The sequence below is a fragment of the Cupressus sempervirens genome, chromosome 2 (genome assembly GCF_028749045.1).
Source record: "Cupressus sempervirens isolate cs-2001-9-10 chromosome 2, ASM2874904v1, whole genome shotgun sequence".
Taxonomy (NCBI): domain Eukaryota; kingdom Viridiplantae; phylum Streptophyta; class Pinopsida; order Cupressales; family Cupressaceae; genus Cupressus; species Cupressus sempervirens.
The window spans coordinates 216,703,207-216,710,303 of NC_143119.1; the positions used below are offsets into that span (position 1 = coordinate 216,703,207).

The window sequence follows — 7,097 nt, forward strand, 5'->3', positions numbered from 1 at the left end:
ATCAAGGAAGTATGCAAGTAAGTCCTCTTTCGTGCACTATAAATTAACTAAAGATGTACAATATAAATGTGAAATTGAACTAGAATTGATATGATGACAAGAGTAAGATAGATTTAGGTTCTAAATGTATGCAATCAAACTAAGTAAAATATGAAAATAGGTCTATGCTAAAGGTGAAATGAATGATGAAAGACTTACCTTGAAAAATATGAGAGAATGTGTCTTTTTAGTCTAAAAATTGTGGATCTAAACTAGTGAGTGAGCTTATGACTACAAATCTTCTTTCACACCAAAAAAAGACCTCCAAGAATAGGTCAACTTGGTGGTAAAGTGTCTGAACAATTTATTGGAAGATGGACATGGTCCTAGGATACAGTAGCAAAGTCGACTCAACTTCTTCAGCAAGGTCTCGGTGAGTAGGTTTTGGATCTGCAACCATAGTTTGGATATCCTTCTCCTTTACACAATAAAACTTGGTTCTTTTTTATGAGGGCTTTCCTTGGTCAAGCCCTATGTTAAGGAATCAACCTTGAAATTGAGATGTAAAACATGAAATAAATATATGAAAATGTAAATAATTACCTTTCTTGATGGAGCTCTTGTCAATAAGGATTTTTCAATGCTTGTGTGTTGTTAATGTTGAATTTGCAGTGAAGGTGGTAAGAGATATCAACAATTAAAATGTATCTACCAAAAGTACATCATAGAGCCATGGATGTAATGTGCATCAATGAAGAAGATGATGAATGCCACAATGTATATCTCCTCCTTTGATGGCCATCAAAATGTAGATGGTGAAGAGGAAATGCTCACAATGTATCCTTGAATCTTGAAAGCATTGAACGCTTGAAATGCCTTATGAAATGTATTAAATTTTGTGCACTTGTATGTATGTGAATTACTTGATATAATTGGATGTCTATTAGATGTGAAAATGAAGTGCATAGGCTTCCTTTTATACTAGTTTTTAGGTGCAAAAATAAAGCAAGTTGATGAGCTCACATGATTTCCAAATTTACAACCTCGAGACTGAACTGGCACCGAGTGCTAAAGTCTTTGGGGAATAGATAAACCTAGGTCTCCATATTCTCCAATAGGTTTACCTAGGTAGATCTATTCCTAGGTTGGCCCAAAAGGAGCTAACCTTGAGGTCTCAAAAATTGTGTAGACAAAAATGCAAGAAGTGAGACAAAATAAGAGAAAGGGTTGATTGAAAATGAATCCATCCATGGTCCATAATTTCACTAAAGGGTAGGAGATAAAAGGTCTTAATTGATGGGTGCTTCCTTTTTAAGATGGTACAAATGCAATACATTATTAATATAAAGTATAATAACTAGTGTTTAATATTATTAATAACAATATCATCTACCCTTACTAAATTTGATCACTCTTACAAAATAATATATTTCTTATATATACTTGCACAAAAAGTAATTTAAAAAATTACTAGATACTTATAGAAAAACCCAAAAAGAAATCACATTTGATATTGGTATTGTATTGGCAAATGAGAACTATTTTAGACTAGAATCATTTTATTATATTATTGAATATTTATTGTTTGATAGTCTTAAATTTTTGCTTCATTTTTGTTATATATCATCTAAATGAGAAAGTGTTGTTATTGGTTACTTCATGTCATTAGTATCTCAAAATGATCTTGATGTTTTGTAAGCAATTTTGATATGAATTGTATCAAACTATTATAAAATAAATGCATGGTTTATCTAAAATGTAACAAGATTTCTACAAAAAAAGTGACTTTCTGCATCACCCTCTTTACATGATCATTTATTTCTCTTTCGATATACAATAGTCCATAGTTATTATTGTATGGTATATTTTGATTGGAAATTATAATCCAAAAAGTGGGGGAGTGATGTAAGAAAGAAAAATGTAAGTAATTTTTTTAATTTAATACCTACAAAAGATTATTTTGATTGGAAATTATAATTAAAAGAGTGGGGGTGATATGAGAAAGAAAAATAAGTAATCATTTTTATTGTGCCTACAATAGATTGTTTTTGCATGTTACATTGGTTGATTTGAGATGCACAACTTGTATATTATCATCATAGACAATGTTACAATGCACCTCAACATTTTATTCATAAGATATAGAAACATATGTACAACCAATCATTTATTGGTAGATACAATTCCATCTTTAACGACACCTTCCAAGTGGATCATTGTTTGTATAAGGTCTTGTGTTTTGTGCTTGAGATTGATGCATGATTGTGTGGTACACCTGTTAACTCTATTGAACTTACAAAATGTGTAATCTCTATAAGTTCTAGGAAGTGTATTATTAGGATTGAATGGACATATCATAGAAATTGCAACAAGAAAAACAAACATAATATTTGAAGAACATTTTTTTATGAATCCTTTTAATCTATTGAAATTCCTAGAGTATTTTGTTTGAAGGGAGGAAAACAAAAGTATTGGAAACTTTATTATATTTTTTATTAACTTACTTTCCCTTCAAAAAGGAAATTTGGCTTTTGGAAACAAGAAATGTAAGAAGAATGAAACAAAGAGGCATATGTAAATGCATTAGATGATAAGATCTTGGTGTCAAAGAAAAAAAAACTATATATGTGTGCATGTTTCAAAAAACATAAATCTAGTCAAATGCACAATAATTTTAACAAGTACAATCTATTATGAAACATAATTTATAGCTAATCCTCATCAAACTAATGCTTGAATTTCCCATAGCTATTGGACAAGGATGACATGTTTGTTTATTGGTTCTTTTTTGTTGTGTGCATCTAGCTCAAAGTCATCCACCAATTTTAAAATACACACACACACACACACACACACACACACACGAATGTGCTTTGAGAAAGTTATTTCTAAATTATCAATGGATTACTTGAACTAGTAGGCAATGAACAAGACTATTGAATAGCAGATCCCTTTAATATTTATGGGATTTATTTGACTACAACCATACTATCAAATGAAAAGAAATCATATGTTATAGAAAAAATCTATATAGAAACACATGAGTATTTTTTCCCATTGTAAAGTTGAATCTAAAGACGACCAATTAAACAATATCAAATATATAATTATCTTACATATTAATGACATGATAGAATAGATTAGAAATAAAAAGATTCATTCTTACTATTTATAAAAGAAATATAAATAAAATGAAAACTCTGATATAAATTCTTATTGAACTATTTTTTAAAACTTTAATTTTCTTCAAAATACTTATTATACACCTATATTACCCAATATTACATATATTTTTTTAAACAAATGCATACATAAAACTTCTAAAAAGACTTGTAGAAAACTATATATATAATTTGCTTACATCAAAACCATGTAAGTTCTTATCTAACTACTTTTTAAAAGTTTAATTTTCTTTAAAATAATTGTTATACACTCGTATTAGGTAACAATGTCACGTATCTTTTTATTTAAAACTATTACCAAATGCATATATAAAACTTGTAGAAAAACTTGAGGAAAGCCATATATAATTTGCTTACATCAACACCGAATGACCCATTATCTCGACTCATTCAATGAAAGAGCACAAATCCTGATCGAAAACATTATTCTAGACAAAGATGACAATTTTTCAAACGAAAGATTGCCTTTACTGGTAAATGTTCCACCGGCCAAACCAGATAGAGGTAATAGAATCTAGCAATTCCGTCCGATCCAAGCGAGAGAAAATCAAGGCCAAAGTCAAGTCACCAAATTCAACCCCACTCGCAATTGACGTGCGCTTTGTGGGCCAACAAATGGCGTGCAATTATTGTAAAATGTGTGATAAGTACAACCTGTCCAGATTGCCCACCTGCGGGGAAATTGTAGCCTCCATTTTTATATTCAAAGAGGGGTCGGTAAATCACGCCAGGGACGCGGTACCGTTTTCATTCTTCGTTACTAAGTAAACGCGGTCTCTATTTCTCTCTTTAAATACCCACTTCGACCCTCAACACATCTCATCACAAAATTCCTCTAGGCTCAATTCCATTCATTGAAGAAAACCCCTTCATCCAATTCTATTCACTAGGAAGATTTTGAGCTTCTCTTGCACTTTGCAGAGGCTTTTTTTTATCAGAAGAAAGATGAGCCACCATCACGGTCACCGTCACGGTCATCACCACCATGGGCACCAAGAAGGCGGGTTATACCCATATGCACAGCTGCCACCGCCAGCAGGGGCTTATTTTGCAGCACCGGGGGCTTATTCTTTAGCGCCTTACTCCTCTAATTTCTATGCAGAGGAAGAGGCAAAGAAGCACAAGCATCGTGAGCATATGGCTGAAATGGGAGCTCTGGCAGCGGGGACTTTTGCCTTGGTAAGTCTATACTAGTAATTTTGTTATATCACACCATATAATTATTGTAGCATAATGAAATGGATGATTGTATGAATGAATGGCAGAATGCATGAGGCGAAAGTGGATCCGCAACACGCAGCGAGGCATAAAAAGGAGGCGGAAATAGCTGGGGCGGTCGCAGTTGGGGCGGCGGGGTACGCTGCGTATGAACACCACGAGGCCAACAAGTATAAACCTCACCATGCTCATCACCGCCATGGCCGCCATCATCACTGAATTCAATCAAACTGCAACCCTAGTGCAGTTAATAATAATTTATATCTCATCTACGTAGTGGTGTGTAAAAATCGGCCAGTCTTAAACATCACACACTAACTAAGAAATTAAGCTTGGAAAAGTAAATCAAACTTTGACTATTTAACACTTTTACTCTAGGAATGAAGCATTAGTGTGTGATGTTTAAGTCGTTCGGTAAAGATCGGATTCTTTTTATCAACTTCTTGTTCCTCAGAAGTTTGGATTGTTATATTCAGATTCCCTATTTAATCGATTTGTGCTTTGTTTGGTCTCGTTCAAATTGATGTATATTATTTGTGGTTATAATTGAGAATGCTATTTAATAGAAGAATATATTAGTAGAAGTTTTTTTTTAAAACTCATGCTTTCATTCTGAATAATCCGTATAATATGATCTTCCCAGTGATGTGTAAAATTGGATATTATATGATCTTCCTAGTGGTGAGTAAAATTGGACTTATGTGATCTTCCTGTTCAATAGATGTACCTTCAATTAGGACTTGTATCTTTTAAGTGTGCAAGGGTTAAGTTGATAGTTTTTTATACTTTTGATTTAAGGATGCAAGGGTTAAGTTGATAGTTTTGTATACTTTTGATGTATTGTTGTGTACGATTGAAAAGATTAAATATAAATTTTCCTTTGCAAAATAAGTTTCCACGGTTGAAATAATTAAATACAAATTAATTATCCTTTGCATAATAAGTTTCCACGGTTGAAATAATTAAATACAAATTATCCTTTGCATAATAAGTTTCCACTGTTGTCATTTGTATAATAAGTTTTCATTTAGAAATATTATTTATTATTATTTGAGGCTATCATGCTTTAATTGCTATGGAGGAAATTGTTTGGCTCTAATTATTTGTAAGAGATTGAAAGTGCACGACTCTCACCTGCATTATTACACTCATGACAAAAGAGAAAAAGGCTAATAATTTTTTTAACGTAATTATTGTGTTCTATATAAAAATTTATTGCAAAAGTAGAGTCCATTCCTAAATTTACAATCTAATAATATTTTAATAATTTTAATGCCACTTAGAAGTCATTTTTGTATTTGTGTCAATGTGATATTAACAAGATGATATTATTAATTTGACAACTATTAATTAGATATCTCTGATCTATCTATGTAAAATATGATTGCAATGTTTATATTATAATTAAATACTATAATAAGTGACATTTTTAAATGGATGATTTAAGATTAAAAATATAAAATTGTTGATGTTTGATAGCTTCAATGGGACAAACCTATATAAAATTATATATGACATATAATTAATTTATATGTGTTCATTATATTTGAGTTATAAGGTTATTGTTATTATATTAATTATCTGATTAACTAATAGACATGTCTATTCATGGCTTATGCTCAATATAAATATAAGAGGTTATTGTATTTTAAAAACGCATACCACACGTGACAACTTGCAAAAAATTTATATTTACAGCGATCTTGGGAAATTAACATGGTATTAGAGCCTACCTACAAATGTAGAAATGGAAAAATGCATAGACTATGTGCATATAACATTGAATAATACAAAACAAATAGAATATTGATTGTTCAACTATGGCCATATCTCTTTAGAAGGCAAGAAAATATAATTAAATTTATGGCAGAACTGGTGCAAGAAGTGTCTACTGAGGCTAATTCTACTTCCATTATCAATACGATTAAAGTTTTAAAGCCAAAGCATTCAAGGTAGGCTCTATAATTTTTTCATTCACTAGAAGACGAGATAGATTCTTCTACTTATGTTTCTCTATTATTAGCCTTCCTGAAGCACAAGGCATTGCCAAAGGATAAATCAATAAATGCACATATCAATGTCAGTGCCAATTTTAGGGTTCTAATGAGTTGTCCAACTGTCCATAATAGTCTTATCACAATAAGGAAGTGTAGCATGCCCATTTGACCTAACAGTTCATGTTGGTTAACAGTGCTAAACTGGTCATCACACAAATCAAGGAGATATAGTCGATTAGCAAGTAAGGAGAGACAAGAATCTAAGTATAAACAAGAGCTCTGAAAGAGCTAGAGTTCCTACCTTTTAAAAAAAAATTATTATTATTTGTTAAAGGATACTGATTGAATAGGAAAGAGAAACAAAGATAAAAAGATAATTAATGAGAAAAATATTAAACTCATTGCAAATATATAAATGCATCATGCCCAAAGTTAGGTTAGCAAACAAGTATTAAAATATTTAGAAATTACTACTTACTGCATGGTCCTAGTGCATTTTGTGTGTGTGACACTGTCGGTGTAATTGAATAAAAAGATAATAGCAATTTATATTATGTGATTTTAACGTCCCTTTTGGTTTGATGAAACCACCTTTGATCGAAATGTTTGTGCCACACAAATCATTGTCGTCCAATGAGATCTCTTCAATGTTTGGAAACATTCCAAAGGCAAGAGGAAGGGAGCCACTGAAACTATTTAGTGCCAAATTCAAGACCCCAAC

At 31.5% G+C, this 7,097-nt stretch overlaps 1 pseudogene; it reads left to right on the plus strand.

Annotated features, from left to right (window-relative positions):
• The first annotated feature begins 3,992 nt into the window (after positions 1-3,992).
• On the plus strand, positions 3,993-4,737 carry LOC149571818 (uncharacterized; annotated as a pseudogene).
• The last annotated feature ends 2,360 nt before the right edge of the window (positions 4,738-7,097 follow it).